Here is a 19,253-nt window from a genome sequence, read left to right as displayed (position 1 = left end):
CCACTCCTTCCGTAGCTGGCTTGTTCTCATGCTGTTGTTCTGTTTAAATCCACCTGTTCAGAAAGGACTTCCCTCTCCTACTCCATGAGAAGTTTCACATTTACCCTGAATCCTCTCGGTCTCAGCCTTCACACCCTTTACAATATTTGGGTAAATTTATCAGGATTCTATATTTTGATGTTTACTTTTATTTTCAGCCTATCTTCTTTGCTAAACTATTAGCTCTACAAGGACAGAGACTGTCTTCATCATCCTTGTGTTCTCCGACCTCCAACACAATGCCACAATGGATAGGTGGAATGTCCACTAGCCCTCAGTTTTATGTAAACCACTCTGCCCGTGTAATGTTCTCATCTTCTCATCAACCCTGTGGCCTACCTATTATTAGTCCCATCTAGACGGTGAGGAAAGAGGCTTATGAAAGTTAAGTAATATCCCAAAGCCCCACATCAAGGCAGCAGTAGAGCTGAGATTAGGGCATAGATATGACTTCAAAGTCCATGTTCTTTCCACTAAATCATAAAGACCATAGGAAGAGGTGTTTAAGGAATCCAACGAGCGTTGGAGAGCCTTTTCTAAGTGCCAATGCAGTTTCCCTGGGAATTTCTCATTTTTCTGTGCTAGAGCATGGAGCTTCGAGCTTGGCAGCATTGCACAACATGCTGATATAAAATGTCACCTGGCTTCTTTATCTGTTAAACAAACATTAAGAATAGTTATTTAGCCAAACTCATGCTATTGTTCCCTCATCTATCACACTGCAGTATTACTTATCAATGGAAAAGTACGTTCCCAAATGCCACAGCAGGAATTTAAAAGCTAAGTAGATCTGTAAATTATTCTTCTAAAAGCAACACAGCTGACCTGCTCCTTAGCACTCAGATATTTAATCTGTAAATTATTTAGCTCACAGCATTTCTTTTTCCCAAGGCTTAAACCGGAAAGCAGCCATTTTCATTTCCTTTTGTATTTCCCCAAGTGGCTAGAAAGCAGCACTCTTCAGACACACAGACCACATTTATGTTTTCAATAAATGGTTTAAGAGAATAGGTTTTATAAGCCCACTATATATACTGTTCTCACTCAAGGGAAACAAACACTGAGGGAAAACTGTCGGAATATAAGTAATTTCAAATTTTCACATAATAGAGACCCAGTTCCTCCTCTGTGGTCCATCAATTTGGAAAAGACCAGAGACAGCCATATGCCTGGCTACCAAGCACAAGCATCATTTCTTCAAAACTCAGCTAAATGAAGACTGTGACCCCAAGGAACTGGCTTCTGACTGAGTCTTATTTGTGTTGCTCAATTACATCCTCAGCACTGCCAGATGACACTCATATCACATGATCTACTTCAGGTGCAAGTATTTCCTTATGTTTTTGTCAGTTGTTCCAAATAACTGCAGTGGCAACAATCTTGTCATATCTAGATGGCCAGTGTTTCAAGGGCAAGAACAATCTTTCTTAATTCTTTTGTGTTCCAGACAAGTCTATGAATGCATGCTTGCATTATTCTATCCCCCCATCCATTCAGCACACCTCTTTACAGCAACTCTAAGGTTCTCAATACTGTACTAGGTGCTCCTCTGCGATGAAACTAAAATATAGACAAGAAATTTGAACTTAATCTGATTCAAAAGAGAAGGAAAAAAAAAAACAACAGTGATTGTCTCAATTAAGGCGGTTCAATTCTTTCTCTTACTAATTTTTCTATAGTTTTAAGAAGAACCTGGGTTTAATTTCTATCAGCGTGAAAGTTATTTTAAACAGAATATAATCACTAAATTGAAAGACCAAAGTCAAATTTACAGAGCAGAGGCGGATAGAAATACAGTAAACAAGCACTCAGATAGGACTTCAAGTCTGAATTCGAGCTGAGACTTTGCCCCTTGATAAATACGTGATCTTTTTCAAGATTTGGTGTCCTTGTCTATAAACTGAAGATGAAAATATCTCCTTCATAGAGTTGTTCTAAGGATTATACGAGATAATGTGACTGAAAATGCTTCACGGGCATTAAGTAATGAAAGGTATTATTTTTGATGTTGTGAATTGGGTCTAATTTCAAATGGAGGGTGCTGGAAGTCAGGCCTATTGTAGACACCACTAAGCATATTATGGGATTAGGAGGCTTAAGGCCAATTATCCACAAAAGTGGTTTAAGAGTTTGGTTCTTCCCACCCCATGGTTGTCACAATTTGCTCAAGATGAGTGAATGCTAAATAAGTCTTGCCAATTCCAGTGTCCTTCTCATTTGCACTTAAGACCCAAGCACTGGGGACCACAGAGACTGTGGATTGGCAAATCCCTTGAGCTATTTCTTTCATCTTTTTCTGGACTAGGATGAAACTACAAAGATATATTTTTATTTTATTTCCACAAGTCAGGCAAACTGTACAGAGAAAATTGATTAGTATGTCCCACCTACAAAAGAGAGAGAGAGATGGGGCGGGGTGTGGGGGAGTGGAGAAGAGTAAAAAAGCAGAGGAATCCTGTCTGTATCTAAGATAAGAAGAGATGGTAAACTCTGGTTCAGAGGCAAATGAATTCAATCTGTACTCTGATGGAGCCTCAACTTCCTAATATCCTGTATTATCCTTCTTCTGAAATTTCCTCAATATTTTTGGGATTTACTGTGCCTCTCCACCCAAGCTCCGAGGGGAATGTTCTCTACATTTGTCACATGCCGAACTAGGGGACAAACTCCTCACAGAGTGTACTGATTCATTTCCCCTTGTTCTGAGTCTCTCCATACCAACCAAAATAAGAGGTGCTTTTTCGAAATTCTTTGACAAAGGTTAGCTAAAGTCAAAACGGGTCTAAGAACTGCTCGATAAATCACAAGGGCTAATCCTTGCCTCCCCTGAACCTCAAGGCTTCAGCCCCCCTCATTAAATGGAAAGATAACAGCTGTTGGGGTCAGATTACCCCAGGCTGAACTCCTGCCGCCTCCACTCACAAGCCCTAGGGCTTAGGTAAGGCAGTCAGCTTCTCCAAACCCCAGTTTCTTCCTACAAGTAAGAATAGCTAATTTGCAAGACTGTCAGGAGAATTAAATGAGATGGTTGTAAAGCAGGAAGTGCCTGGCCCACAATCAGGCCCGATAAATACTCCTTTCTCTCTGCCCTTCTTGGCCTCTTCAGTGCTAGTCTGAGCATAGCATATGTCTCGATTGTACATTCATCACAAATTCCTGGACCTCGGGCACATCAGATGTTGCAAGCATTCAGAGGTAATAAATAAAATCCCAGCCCCTTAAGCAGACCACCTGGGAGGTAGTCACCCTGTGAGGAGAACAGCTGCCAGACAAAGGGACAGGGGACAGGCCTCCATCTGCACCTCCATCCTCTTGCCTCTAGCAGGAAGGGCAGCCTCGGTCCCCCAGGGGATGCCGGGGAGAGGTTTCAGTGTTCAGATGACAGACCAGTACGTGCTCTCTGACCCAGATTAGAGGAGACCCAGAACGAGTTCACCGCCTATGTCACCAGCAAATGATGTTAATTCACTCCCGCGAGACGGAATGAAACACTTGGGCCAGTAACGCATGTGATCTGGCTGAGGTCTGCAGCGAGCCTTCCTAAGGCTGTAGGTGTCACATGTTCCGCTAATATTTCACTGGCCTGTCAGCCTCAGCCTGTCTGTGGGAGCCAGGCTGCAAATTCAGCACTCTGAATTTGTGTCCCCAGACATTGAGGGGAGGGAGATGCCAGGAGGAGACAGGACAAAACTCCAAAGAGAAGACGAAAAGAAAATATACTGAGGACCTAACTTGGCCCTTCTCAGAGTGTGGTCCCCAGTCCAGTGGCACAGTGGACACCACCCAGGAGCTTGTTAGGAATGTAAATTCTTGGGTCCTGCCAGGGACCTCTGAATCAGGACCTGTGTGGGGAGGCCCAGGGCTCTGTGTTTTCACAGGGCTTCATGTGAATCTGAAGCATGGTATGGCTTAAGAACCACTGACTAGCTAAACAAAATTTAGGAAAACCAAATTCAATCGGGAGGGGCCCAGAGTAGGGTCGTTATGGCAAAGACAGAAACCCCTGGGTTTGGATAGGGACCCTCAATGTCAATTTCAACCCTAGTAATCCCGAGAAAGTCACCTTTTCTGAATCTCATTTTCCCTCTGTATGGAATGAGGATAATCATTTCTCTTCTGCAGAGTTGAGGGATGAGATATGCTCTCTGTGACTGGCCTAGCATTTCTAACCCTGATCTTTTCTTCACTGCAACACTTGGCTTCCCCGTGTATCATTAGGTCAGCTTTTCATCTTCAGCCCTACACACTGGGACCACATAATTCTTTGGGGGACAATCCTATGTATCATAGGAGGTTTAGCAGCATCTTTGGCCTCTACCCACTAGTTACCTGTAACTTTCCCAAGTTGTGACAACCAAAAATATCTCCAGTCATTACCAAATGTCCCTGTAGGATCAGATTGCTACTGGTGGAGATGCAGCATAAATGAAAACCAAGTGCACAGGATTCATTTAGACCTAAGATTCAAATACCAATTTGTCCACTAACTAGATGTCTGACCTCAGCCATGTCCAGTACCTAGCTGAGCTTTGATTTCCTCATCTACAGAGTGGTGAGCATGCTATTTACTTCACAGGGAGGGAGTAAGAGTCAAGAGTTATCATTACATGTGACACTCAATACATTTGCACCCCGTGGTGAAAATCTGATCTTTCTGTGCTCTTGATGGAGCTTCTAAGAGGCAGAGGGATAGCTAAGATGAACTTTTGATGAACCCTCTTAAATTACAAAGTATGGGACAGCCAGAGTCATGAAATCAAAGGAAAGCAAGCAGAGGTCACAGAAAAGGGCTGGGTATTCACCCTGCTGAGCTTGGAGTCATATAGCATCCCCTTTCTAGAATAGGTGGTAATAGGCAACTCTTTTCACAGATCACATGATGATTCATGTTCTCAGGTCCCCATCCTGAAGTTTGAAGCCAAGTCAGTCTCCAAGTATCATTATGCAGCTGGTGGCAGCGTGGCAGAGTGGAAAACAGTGAAGGAAAGTGAGCGGTTAAGAGTCTGGACTTCCACAGATCTGAGTTCAAATCCCAGCTCTGCCCATTTTGGCTCTGTGCGCTTGGCCAAATTACTTAAGGTCTCCAGCCCCAATTCCCTTAGTGATCAAATGTGTAGCCAAAGAGAAGCCACCTCTTAGGGTCTTAGTGAAAAGTTAGATGAGATCACGTGTATGTGACACTTAGCATAGTGCTCGAAAATTATCATCACATTGCCGTACCACAGTCTTTGTAATGTCACTGTATTTGGCTAGGCTCAGGACACACATGCAGGCAACATGAAAACATCGACTCTTAACAATCATCACAAAAATGATGCATTTCAGTACAAAAAAAAAAAAAAAAAAAAACTGGTTCAGCATTTTATTTTCCCTCATCCAGGCCTTTAAAGGACCAAATTTCACCAAACCCTAAAGGATTCATCACAATACAGCTTTAAAGGAGCACTCTGTGTAAAAACCCTAGGGGTGTGTGTGTGTGTGTGTGTGTGTGTGTGTGTATGGAGATAGATAGAGAGAGAGAGAGAGAGAGAGAGAGAGAGAAAGAGAGAAACAAGAGAAAAGGAGACCCAATAATGACTGGCTACAATTTTTAATCCCCCAAATAGGAAGGAGAACCTCTCTCTGTATCACTGTTTACTGATAATTCAAAATAATGTAGCTCAGGATGATACCTACACTACCCATGTTATCCAAACAAGAGAAATCCCTTGAGAAACATACTATTGTAGCCCCTATTTTACAGATTCACAGAGGCTCATAGAGCTAATTGTATCTGTACCATCTTATTACACAGAGAACTGATCTAACCCAGTTCTTTGATTTTTACAACCATGCTGGGTCAACTATCCCACCATCCAATATTTTCCACAGCCATAAGACTGATCTCCCTCTCTCTTAAGCTTCAAGTTGCTCTGAGACTTTACTTAGGGAGGTGAGAGGAACTGGACAAAAGCCCGAGTAGTGGGCTGGATTTATTGACTTCTCCAAACATCTTCCTATCCAGGCCAAATACAGCCTTTGGAAAGAAAAGTCACCGAACTGTAGAGATGTCCCTACTTTTTGTACTAGATCTGGCCTCCTATCCTGGATTATACCTGAATGGCAGCTGGGGGACGTCTAGCTACAGCCTGGTCACGCCTAGCACCATTCTGGGGAGTTGAATGAAGTCTTCCTTTCTTTTGCAGTTCCCAAATTTCACAGGTTCCCCTCGTTCTTCATTTTCTGAATCCCAGTTGGTCAACAATTTTATGTCCCTGCAACGTGGTCATGTATTTTGGATCTTCATTGACTGCACCATCAGCCTCTGGGCTAGTTGGTGGTTCTTTAAATATAACAGTCCTTTGCTCTCCTCTGGAATTCTCAACATCTAGACATGGTTTGGGAAACACCATTAGGAAGATGTTCAGACAAGGATAGATTTGTCAGGAGTGGTGACTGCGGGACTGCTGGGATTGCTTTATATGCAAATACTGACGAGAAATTGCTTTTGTCTTAAAACTTTCACTTCTAAGCTTAATTTTATAAGAAAAATCTTCCCTGAATCAGTGGAAAAAATAAAACTATAACAGGCTTTTTAACTGGACTCACAAATTTTGATTTCTAAGGCATTCTGGACCATCAGCCCTAGAACTATAGTGCTCACTCAACAATGGGAAATAAAGTGGAAGAATCAAGGCTCCTAGCCTGTGTTAATCCCCAGGATAGTGAAACTCCAGTTCATGTTGGAACAGAACTTGTCTCTACGGCCTTAAGCATTTGATCTCACCATCTTTGCTTCTTTCAGACACATCTGCACTGCTGGTTTCCAGGCTAACTGGAAATGAAATAAAAGCTAAAATCTTACAGCCGGAAAACCTGTTCATTTTTAATTGATGGTCTTAAGGGTTTGTATCTGGGAGGAAGTGTGGTCTAATTGTTAAAATGATGAGCGATCCTAATGTTCTGAGTTCCAATCTCTTTTACTATTGCCAATTAATCATACAAGGCCTTTGGTGATTTCATTTAAACTCAAAGTGGCCTCATTTTCCCAGAAAGTGCTAAGACCCTAGAATTACTCATGTGCAAATAAGCATCTGAAATGGAGACTGTAATTCTGGGATTGGAGTTTGAATTTATGATCAAACTGGACTAAGAAAGGGAATCAAGTAGATGTATTTACAAAACCTCTACTCAGGCACCCAGAATTAATCATTTCATTCTCAAACTGGGTTGGAAGCCCCCTTCCTAGAATCATCAAAGGCCACAATGCATATTAATGGACAATTTCCATTCTTTTTGCACAGGCATTCTATCTAAAACACTCTATTTCTTTGTTTTTAGTTAAAGAAACACAACTGATCTGGTAACATCAGATTCTGTGCAGAAGTTCTGATGGGTTCTCTTCAACGAATGAAAATCGGAAAATGAGTTTTTAATATTAAGTGAAGTTTGTTTTCTAAACCAAAGTGCTTAAGATATGGGGTCTGTGAGGGAAAACATAATGGTAATCGGTGGGGGGGGGGTGTTGGTGGACATATTTTTTTTTTTTCAACTATTAGTGGTTTCTTTGTTTTGAGGAAAGTCAAAGAATAGGGGGAAAGAGCTAAAGGAAATGTTAAGAGAGAAGAGCACAAAATATCAGTTAGGAAGGGATGGATCAGACTGCATGGTGACTGTACTTAGTAACAACATATTACATTCTTAGAAAGTACTGAGAATAGAATTTAAGTGTTTTCGCCACAAAACCATGAGAAGCATGCAATGCAATGCATGTGTGAATGAGCTTGATTTAGTCATTCCACAATGGCTGCGCATTTCAACACAAGCTGTATAGGATAAATATGTAGAACTTTAATTAGTCAATTTAAAATAAACTTAAAAAGAAAAAAATTGAACAAGCAAAACTGAAAAAAAAAAAAAAAAGAAAATAGTCACCAGTAAGCCATCCACAAAGCTTTTATAAGTGATGCAATCATGGGTTATAGCCCAACATTGGTTTTTGTTTTGTTTTTGCAATGTGGGTGATTGAGCCCAAGGCCTTGCACATACTGGGCTGTATCTCCAAACTTTTTTTTTCTATCTATCTATCTATCTATTTTAATTTTGAGGCATGGTCTCACTAAATTGCCAAGGCTAGCCTGGAACTTGTGATCCTCCTGCCTCAGCCTCCATAGTATCTGGGATTTCAGCCTCTGACCTTGTCTGGGTGGTTTATTTAGGTCTCACTTTTCACTTCTCCAACAAAGAAAATGGACAATAACTGATCTCTAAAGATCAGTTTTAAGGGAAAAGTGGCCTAGGTATTTCCAAGGTGTCATTAGGAGTGTTCAACTTCTAAGACCATAATCCCTATGCTGATTGACCGCACTTGATAGTTCCTAGAGTAGCCAGTGGGAGATGGAATTCTTTTGATGGATGCCCCTTCCCAACAGAATGTGAATGATATATTGTTGCTATTCTATAACTCAAGGTTAGTTGTGCATATAGGTTGCTGCTCAACACAAAGCTCACACAGGCACAATTCTGCTTGAAGATGGACTGTGTCTCCTAGTAACCTGAGGAGGAGCCAGCAAACACAGCCCAGTCAGTGTGCGGCCATCCTCCCCAGCAGCACTCCTGGCAGACATCATTAATCAGCCAGATATCTTGCCCAATAAGAAATCTTTCTCAACATAGCATTCCAGGCATTACTACTCATCAACTGAATTTGGCATAAATTCTATTTGCCTACCTAACCTTAAGACAAAGGTGTCACATAAATTTAAGATATCACTCTTGTAGGCAGTGAGGCATAGGAGAAAAAGCATAGACCTACAATCACACCAACTTCAACTCCCACCTCTGTCACTCAGCTAATGATGTGTGCTTAAGCAAGTGACGTTGCCTCTCTGAGTCCTCGTTTTGTTCTCACATAAACAAGGGTTATATGATCTGGCAGGGTTACTATGAGCATTAAGTAAAATAACATGTCCAGCATAAGCATCACAGTGCTTGGAATTCCTTGTGTGTTTGACAAATGCTAATTCTCTCTCCCTCCGATATTAAGCATAAGATATGTGTTTCTTATCTAGAACTCCAAATTCTCCCTACAGAACCCCTACCAAGCAAGCTCAGCAGGAGCCCTCCAGTGCACTGAGTTCCTCAGATGAGTAGAAAAGCTCGAGAGGAGAAATTGATTAACTCTGTTGTGAATTTTAGGGCAAGCTGAAGAGTCAAAAACACACAGAGAAGCACCTAACACTCAGTTTCAGCAGTCAGTTCTCATCCAGATACAATTGGCCCCTGATTTACAACGAATTGAGCTGTGATTTTTCAACCTTATACTGATGCAAAAGCAATGGCAATGAGTAGAAACCATACTCAGAATTTTTGATCTGGATCTGTTCCTGGGCTGGTGACATGCAGTAGGTACTCTCTTATGATGCTGGGCAGTGTCTAAGAGCCAGAAGCCCTGAGATCATAAGGGAAAGACCCTCACTGTGCTGCTGAGATTGGGTGTTACCTAGGTCAACAGGCTTAATAAATTTTCAGTTTATACCATTTTCTACTTATGATGGATTCATCAGGATGCCATCCCATCATAAGTCACAGAGCACCTTGACTTTTTACAATCAACTCATGTTAATTTCCTGGGCCCAACATAGCCACCAATGGAACAGTGAAGCTCATGAGAGTATGTGCACATGCCACAAACTAAATGAAGAAAAGCAATTAGGAAACCAAACTGAGCAAATTCACCATCACCCAGGCTATTCCCTACCAAAAGGTTCTGTGACAATGGAGTCACATCCTCAGCAACCTAGCTTTATCATGCAATGGTTCTCTGCTTCCTTCCTCTGGAACAAATAGAACTTTCCATGACCTGATTCCCAGTCTAGATACCAGATCTCACTAAATCCATGATTTTAGATGGGAAAACTGAAGAATCAACATCAAAAACAACAACAACAAAAAGCAGGCTGCTACCTTGATGTATTTCCAAAGAGCAACCTGGCTGTTTTTGATGGGTAGGCAGGAGGTGTGACTGTAATTCTGACCAATGCTGAGATTAAACCCATGAATGGTTTGGCATGAGCTTTTGCGAGAGATCATAATTCTATAGCATAGCAGTATTTACAGGTTTATAGATCTGCCTGGGGCACCCGACGCCCTCGACTATGATTTATTATTACAGGACAGAGATTATCTCAGACTGGTCTGGAAATGGATCTTGGCTGAGTTATTTAACTCACCGGATGCAATGTGTGAGAGTTGATGGCCTTGTTTCTCAATTTGTCAGTTGTAAAGGGAGTCCCCAAGGCTCAATTTCAGACCCAGTATTGTTTACATAGCCCAGCAATAATACATCACATGTGGCAAAATATTACAAATTCATTTTTATGCTGATGATATGGCTCATGCATAATAGCAGTTAATGTGCTTCTCTTTTTATTTGAAATTGCAGCTAAGTTTCTAAAGGCACAAAGAGTCTTTTGTATTTTGAACCATAAAGAAGAGAAAGTATATGACAGTTTTAAGAAGGACTAATGAAGGGTTTGATCTGGCTCGGCTGCCATCTGTAAAAGAGTCCTATTATAGCAGTTACGGTCATTATAATACTATGCCATCTGAAGGTATCTGTCAGGATTTTCCATGCTATTATTGTTATTATTATTATTATTGTTTGGGAAGCTATGGAGAAAGGCTTCCCACTCTGCTGTTTGCATTTAGGTGATGGGAAAGGAATAATTGGAATGATGATTTCCACCTGGTACTTTATTCAAATGGTCTGCACCAATCACATGGAGATGGCACTTTAGCACAACAAAGCAAAGGGCACACTATGTTTAAAATGTGGAGGTGGCTTTCAACAATCTCTGTATAAATCAACTTATTATGAGCCACAACAAATTGCCTGCACTCGTCTGAAAAATCTTTAGTGAGAAGGGGAAAAAAAAAAAAAAACCAGCATATTTTAAGAAACAAAAAAAATCCTTCAAAGGGGCAGGCACTGCCTCTAGTTTCCGAACATGGAATCTGAGTGGCCAAATCATGGGCATCTTTCTTCAAAAAGAACCGTGCCTTTTAAAATAAGATTTCATGCTTTGTGACACTAACAAATCTAAAAAATCAACAAATACGATGGCAACTTCCTCAGGAATTCAGTGTGTTTTAAATGAACATTTACAAAAAAGGAAAGGTAAGGGACAGAGCCTTTTTATATACATATATATACATACTTTTTTTCAGTTATTTTAAAGCCATACAAAGCCCTATCTTTCCCCATACCAAAAGATAGCCAGTGGCTGCATGGCCACGGGTAATTTGGATTTAATTGTGTTTGCTTAAACTACACATTCCACTCTCGAACCATAAAAATGAATCCCAGCAATTGCAACAATTTCAAAACTCTACCTTCTGTGTGCTCAAAGAAAGAGTCCCAGGAAAGTTTTACTGCGGCCTGTGTTTACTTTTGGGATCTTTCTAACACACAAGTGCCTTATTTAGAAGGAGGCATGGAAGATCCCAAGGTGTAAACACAGCTCCTCCAAGTGCTGCTTTCGTGGCAATTGTTAGAAGAGTCTTATCAGAGAAAGCAGGAGGGGACCCCAGGGCCCCCCACTCTCACTGTATCCCTGCGTTTGCTTGACAACATGTTTTGAGCTCAAGTGGGTTGTTTTAAAAGTGAGCCTGTCCCCTCTGGAACTCATGCTCTTACCCTCTCTTCGGCTTCTGGCTTCTGCCAGGAGATGATGCATCACAAAGGGAAGGTCCTCTGCAGATGTTGGAGACATGATTTTAGACTTCCCAGCCTCCAGAACCGTGGTCAAATAAATTTCTTTTCTTCATAAATTTCCCAGTCTCAGGTATTTTACTATAATGGCACCTAGTGGACTGTGACAGAGGCCCATGAGGATTTTTCAAAGAATTAAATGTCTAAGCTTCTGTTACTTAAACTGTGAAATGTGGCTCTCGGGGCCTACCTTGCAGGGCAGTTGAGGATATAATGAGAAAATGGACAGAGCTTTACTGTGATTGTTCTTCCATTAGCTAGTGGTCCCTGACCTTTGGTCTCCTGGAGAGAGCAGATAAACCAATCAACAAATTTTCTGTGGTGCAGTGGAAAGCCAAGCAGAACCAGGGGTGGAAGAGCACGATGTGGTGGGATTCAGAAGAAGAGGTTTCCCAGGGAAATGAACTCTTGACCTAAGTTCTATAAGATTGATCAAACCTCACCAGGCAGAAGAAGAGAGGAATGGCATTCCAGGCAAAGGGGTTGGAAAATATGGAGGCAAAGAGGCCTGAGGTGCCCTCAGGTTGCTCTGTGTGGTTCTACTCCTGGGCACCTGGGCAGAGAAGAGGCCAGGAGATGTGTCCCTGATTCATGCTGAGTCTCCCGGGCTACACCAAAGAGCCTGGAACACTGTCGGTGTGCAGAGAACCTTAGGTTCCGAAATCCAAGCCAAGTGCCAGGGATGGGCACAGCTCAGGAAGAAACCTCCAGACAGGGAAGCAGCGAGGAGCTCCAGGACAGGCGCTCACGGAAGCCACCAGAAGATCTGCAGCAGCCACCAGGAGAACCATTGTTGTCCCAAAGCCCTCAACTCCAAAGGACTGCTCAAGTCTCACAGACTTTTCAGTTCTGAATCCCTGAACTTAATGGTTACTCCCATCGGCACTGACATTTCTCAGCTTTTCATCTCATGAGCCTTTTATCTTAATATTTTACCTCTTCTGCTCTGTGCTTTTAACCTTTTGTCTTGTTAGCTCCAAGGCTTTTTATCTTTTATTTCAAATACCACCCATTTTATCTCATGTACCTTATCTTACAAAGATTTCAGATTTTATTTTTAACGAATACTTTTTATTCTTTTCTTTGACATTGTTCTCCCCCCCCCCCCCCCCCGGGGACTCCAGGCAATATTTTAGTTTTATTCTCTTTGTGGCCTTCTGGTCTCTTTTTCATTTTAAAAAAGATTTCTTCCTCCTTTTCCCTCTCATATCCCACTTCCTCCTCCTCTTTTTTGCCTTCCCTTTCTTCTATTTGACCCTGTTTGGATTTTTTTTTTTTTTAAACGTCCAGGAAGACAAATGTTGACAGAGAAGGAGGCATGGTAAGAGGCCACCCCATAGACGGAGACCTGCTCTGACGCCCTCCCTCCCTCCAGCCCTTCTCTGCCCCTGGCTGTCCTTGAAGCTGCCTCTAAACCACCATCTAAACTCCCTCCCTGCCTGAAATCTCACTCCCACCAGCTCCACGGATGAATGACTTCCCAGCCCTTTAAAGAATAGATTAAGAGAGAGAGAGAAAGAAACAGCAATGATAATAATGATAACTTACCTGGACAGAAGAGGGTTAACCCTTCCCCAGGACTAGAGTTCTGTGACATTGTATGCAAGAGTTACTGCATTTGAATGTTTTTCTCTTTGACATATACCTCAGGCCTTATAGGAATTTTTTGCATGTTTAGAACCCATTGCATGTGGGCGCGGGGATACTGATGTGCTCCTAATAGGAGGTTTTATATATTGTTCAAGCCTATTTAGTCTCACAAGACATGAGGGTGCCTCCCTCACCTGGTGAAGTTCCCAGGTATAAGGCAGGGAAGGCTGAGCTGTTTTTCTCCTGTGTCTTCCTAAAGAGAACCAAAGCCAGTCTGAGGAGTCAGGAGTCACTGAAGATCATTTCTTCAATTCTCAAGTCCAGGCCCCTGGGTGCATAGAAGAGTAACCTAGGGAACTCTTCAAAATGCAGATTTCACAGACACACCCCAGAGATTCTGGTTCTATGTGAGGAAGTCCCAGGAGATTTTGGAGCCTGTGGGCTACACGTTGAGAAACATTGCCTTAGCCCATGTGGACAAAATCTTGGTATGCGTGTTCCCCAGCAGAGTTCACATGGGTCCCCTTTGTGGCATCCTGCTGAGGGCCTCCCTTCCTGGATGGTTCTTGTCCCACCGTAATATAACCTAAGTGCAGCCCCAACTCAGTCCAAGGAAGATACTTCTAGCCCTTTTCTAAGAAGCCTTCAGAGGGCCCTCACCTCTTCCAACACAGCACTCCACCGCGATCCTGGAAGGTCTCCTGTGTGCCCGACACCAGCACAACCCACCCTGGTAAGGAAATAGCCACGGCCCACCTTTGACAGGATGCATTTGGTGGGTTAAATCTGGGGTGAGTTGCGCCACCAGGCAAAACCTCAGCAGTGGCTGGCCCACAGTGTGACACACTTCTGCTGCCATAGACCCCCTAGAGGGAGGCTGTCATCAGTAGATTCCTCTCCTGGAGTTCAGCCAGTTCCAGGGTGTGGGCTACAATGATGGGCTTGCCACTGGGCTCGCTGATGGATTTCAATGCTGGATTTGTTTGCTGATCTTTCTGGCTTTGATTTTGCTTTGTTTTTCAAAGACTTGAGAGGCTCAGTGTGATTGGAGGCTGATGCAATAGAGGGGGAGGCTAAGATGAAGGAGAAGGAGGGGACTACCTGATGAAGGCCCCTGAGAAGGCAGTGGCAGAAGATCTAACTATTTTCCCTCCATTGTGATTGGAAGCAAGAAAAGGAAGGTGAATGTGGGTGCAGGTAGGGGGTTGGATCATCAGCAGTGTCCATCTGGTCTACCACTATGAAGCTGAAATTGAGGAAGAGCTGTAGTAGAACCAAAAGAGAGTTTAGAGAGAATGAAAAGTTTAAAGAGAATACAGCAGCCCCTCTTTATCCACAGTTCTGCTTTCCTTGTTTTTGTAATCAAACATGATTTGAACATATGAAGCAGAAAATTCCAGAAATAAACAATCCATAAATTTTAAATTGCATACCATTCTGAGTTGTGTAAGGATATCTCATCATGTCCAACTTTGTCCTGCTTGAGACATGAATCATCCTTTTGTCCAGGGTATCCACACTGTATTTACTACCCTCCTGTTAGTCACTTAGTAGTCATCTCAGTTTTCAGGTTGACTGTTGCAGTATCACAGCACTTACATATAAAGTTCAGTACTACCCCTGGTTTTAGGCCTCCACTGGGGACTTTGGAACATATCCCAGAGGATAAGAAGGACTACTGTACAAAAGGAATGGAATTACCATGGTGGAGGAGGAGAGAGTGAGCTCTCTAGGAAATGAAGTAAGTTTGTTTCACTTCATTGAGATCCAAGCTAATGTCATTATTCCAGAATTTATGAAGATGGAAATGTACACATTTTTGCAGATTTACTCTGGTAATTTTGCTCAGAAAAGTGGATGTTGGGTTGATGCAGGGTTGGGGTTTTGTTAATTCCATTTGCAAAAACAGCAACATATATGAAGTTATTTTGCATGTAAAAGAGGATCTTCATGAATTCTGGACTGAACAATTAGGAAATAAAGATAAGACATAGGTATGGATGATGAGAAAGTATGTGTATGGGGGTAGGGGGAGCTGGTCAATTCTCCCAATTAATTTTAAGAGAAATTAAAGAGAAGGGGAGGAAGGAGTGTGGAAGAAATGACTGGACAGGATGAACGGCCAAGTTAGAGAGTGAGACATTTGTTTTCTATGGAAAAGGTCCTAGAGGAGACAAGAACCAGGATGTGACCCTGGAAGTGAGCCGCCAAAACCAGACAGAAGAGGAAAAAAAAGTGCCATTTCTGAAGAACTACAAGGGTGGTGGATGGGTTGGTTCCTTGGAAGCCATTCCTTTGATAAGCAGATACAGCAACCTAAATGGAAAATTCCACCACTACTACTACTACCAAGGTGGAGGCATTGAATCACAACATGAGATCCTTCTGGGAAAAAGGTTCACATCCCTCACCCAGAGAGGACAGCATAATGCCTGTCCCTTTTATGGGTGAACTACAATTTGTTTAATTCCCTCGTTTCTTGTTTTTAGCTAATAGAAACAACACAGCAACGAACATCCCTGTAACTCCATCTTTGGACACACCCATGATTATTTCCTTCAGCAAATTTCTAGAAAGGGTCTTCCACAGGGTTATATGTATCTTGATGGGTTTGGATCTTGCCAAGCTGCCATGCAAGATAGTGAGATGAGACGTGTTGGGATCCACACACTCTCGCCCAAAGTGTGAGGCATGATGATTCTTTCAAATCAGTCTTCATGATTTTTGCCGATCCCATAGCTGGTGAGTGATAATACGTTTTCGTTTGCACTTTGTGGATTTGCCATGATGTTGAACACCTTATCATACAATATCCCTGGACCCCTTCCCAAACTGTTTTCCCAGCTGAACTTCAGAGTTTTACCCTAAACAGAAAGAGGACACTCTAAAGAAAAGTTCTACCGCCCTGAAAAAAAAATGTGTACTCACTTTAGAATGTTGTGGAGAGTTTGGACAATTAAGAAAAACAATATCTTTTTTCTAGGCCTCATTTTGGTCCTAAGCCTGGTGCTATTTCTGAATATTGAATTTATTTTTAATCTTATTCATAACTGTGGAATATGCAGTTGACTCAAGTCTACTCCACATGCTTTTTTTGGCTTCTTCTGGTCTAACTCATATTTACCCTTGTCACATGCTCTTCCACGATTTCTAATTTGATTATACATTGTTTTGCAGGCATTTGTAGAATACAGCCTGTAAGTTCAATAAGGTGATGGATGGGCTGATCATACTGTATCATGGTTGGAGCCACTCAGTGCCTCAGCCATCACCAACACCGAGCCCACGTGGCACTTCCCAGTATTTCACCTCATGGCACACACTGAAAATGATTCTGTTCATATGAATCACTAAAGTAAATGAAGGAAATTCCTCAGAGTCAGAGAATACTGGTGAGGGAACCAATTCCCACTCCAGCCTATTATCACTGATGATATGAATACACTGATGTATTCCTCCCTTTTGTGTTGCTGTAATAAAATACCTGAGGCTGAGTAACTTATTAAGTAAATAAATCTATTAGGCTCATGATTTTGGTGGCTGGAGGGTCTAAACAGCATGGTGCTGGTCTCTTTGCAAGGGAATCTTGGCTGCATCACCATGGGAAAAGGCAGCGTTTAGAAGGCACCAATCACATATGGTGGCCACCCTTTAGAACTCACTCTTGTGAGAACTAGCACTACTGAGAGACCCCACCCACACCATAAGCATGGGGGTAGAGGCCCTGGCCCTAATTACCTTCCAGTTGGTCCCTCCTCTTAAAGGCTTTATCACCTCAGCACCGCCACCTAGGGACCGAGCTCTGAGCACATAAACCTTTGAGGGACCAAACTATCAAAACCATAGTAACAGGGTCAGTAAAAGAAAAACACTCTATAAAAGTAAAGGTAAAAGAGTAAAAGAAAACTCTTTCCTGGTTTGTGTCAACTTCAACAGCAATGCTGTATATTCCCTCAGAGAAATGCATATTCTTTTTAAAAAAATTTTTTTAGATGTTGATGGACCTTTATTTAATTCATTTATTTATATGTGGTGCTGAGAATCGAACCCAGGGCCTCATACCTGCTAGGCGAGCGGCTCTGCCACTGAGCCACAACTCCAGCCTGAGAAATGCATACTCTTTAGCTACAGGTATTAGAAAGAAAATGACAACTGTTCCTTAGTGTGAGAGGAGCGCACAGGAGCTGAGACCCTGTGTCCGTCCTGGAATGTGTGTTACCCTTTGACCCTCTGCCTTCTCCCCCACCCCTACCCCCTGTGCTTCTTTAATAGGATCCAAGCCCAGCTGGGGCTGTGGCTCAGTGTGAAGTGCTTTCTTAGCATGTGTGAGGCCCTGGATTCGATCCTTGGCAACACATCAAAATAAGTAAATACAATAAAGGTATTGTGTCCATCTACAACTAAAAAAAATTTTAAAAATATAGTATCCAATCTTTTCTTGGAACCTAAGGCGGCATCTTCCAGCCACAGAGGTCAGAGACTCTGTCTGCATTTCCTAGGCCACCTTCTGCAGGCTCCATGACTCTGCTGCCCACCTCTATTTCTTCTTGGGAGGATCCACCTTCAACATCTCTTCATTCTCTTCCATCAAAACTAGGATCTGGTTGGAATTCAATAGCTCAATTCAATTTTTTTTTTCATGATGGTAGAAATGACTTTTCTATGCACATTTTTTTCTTCTTTTATTTCTTTTTTTGTTTTGTTTCAGTATCAAACTCAGGATTGAACCCAGGCCTTCACATACTATCCTATCAGTCTACAACTGAGCCATACCCCATCCCTTTTGTATTTTGAAACAACTTCAGTTACCCAGACTGGCCTAGAACTCGAAATCCTCCTGCCTCAGCTGGGATCACAGGCACGCACCACTGCGCCTGGCTGCACAGTTCATTTTCCAGGGCTCACTGCTAAGCTACCTTTCCTGGTACTCGAGCATGTAGGTGGGGCACAGGGCAGAGTCTCGCCTGTGGAACGTGAGCAGAGCTGACTAGGTGGCTTCTGGGCCCGGAGAGTTCAGAGAATGTGCCTTCATTTTCTCTCTTCCCTCATCTGCCAGCTGATCATTCCAAGATGGACCTTGAAATTCCACCTGAAGATGGCAAAGCCACTCAGGGGCAGGAGTGTGAATCCCAGACATTGCATGGAACACAGAATTCCCTGTAAGCTCCCCACTTACAGCTCTGGACTACGGCAGGGTGGGAAAATAAATCTCAATATTTTAAGATCACTAGATTCAGGGAGTTGTTTGTTAAAGTACTTAGCATATGCTAATTAATGCACCCATTTTTCTTGCCATTTCCAAAGAAAGAAAAAAGAAGCCCTTCTCACTCTCTCATGTTAGGCGTGTTACTAATCTCTGGGGATCACAGGTATGGATTTATTTTTAAGGCAAAGGAGGTTTGCAAATTATCAAATTCCTAGAGCAGTAATTTCCCAAAGGATAGTTTGTAGCTCACTAGTTCCCCCAGGAAGCACATATAAAATGTAGAAAAGGGGTTTTCACAGTTTAACCCACTATATCCCATCATCCTTTATATAGGACACGAATAAAAAAAATCTATAAAATTTTATAGCAGACTCATAATATTGCTCAATTTAAGTTTTATAGGTATCCTATATACAGGATGATGGTACATAATGAGTTTAATAATATTAAGGAGTTCAGAATTAAAGGAAACAGGCTTCCTTGCTGCAGGACTTTTCAGAGCCTTTATATACTGCTGCACATTGTCACTGTCCACAAGGGGGCTCTGTTGAACAGTTTTGTCTCAGCCCAAAAGAATGACTCCTTTGGATGTGAGATTTGTACCTGTAAATACCTTTAGATGCAGAAGTCTTTCTGCTGAGACCCTGGCCTAGTCCAGATTGATTC

The sequence above is a fragment of the Callospermophilus lateralis genome, chromosome 1 (genome assembly GCF_048772815.1).
Source record: "Callospermophilus lateralis isolate mCalLat2 chromosome 1, mCalLat2.hap1, whole genome shotgun sequence".
Lineage (NCBI taxonomy): Eukaryota > Metazoa > Chordata > Mammalia > Rodentia > Sciuridae > Callospermophilus > Callospermophilus lateralis.
This window is presented reverse-complemented; position numbering follows the sequence as displayed.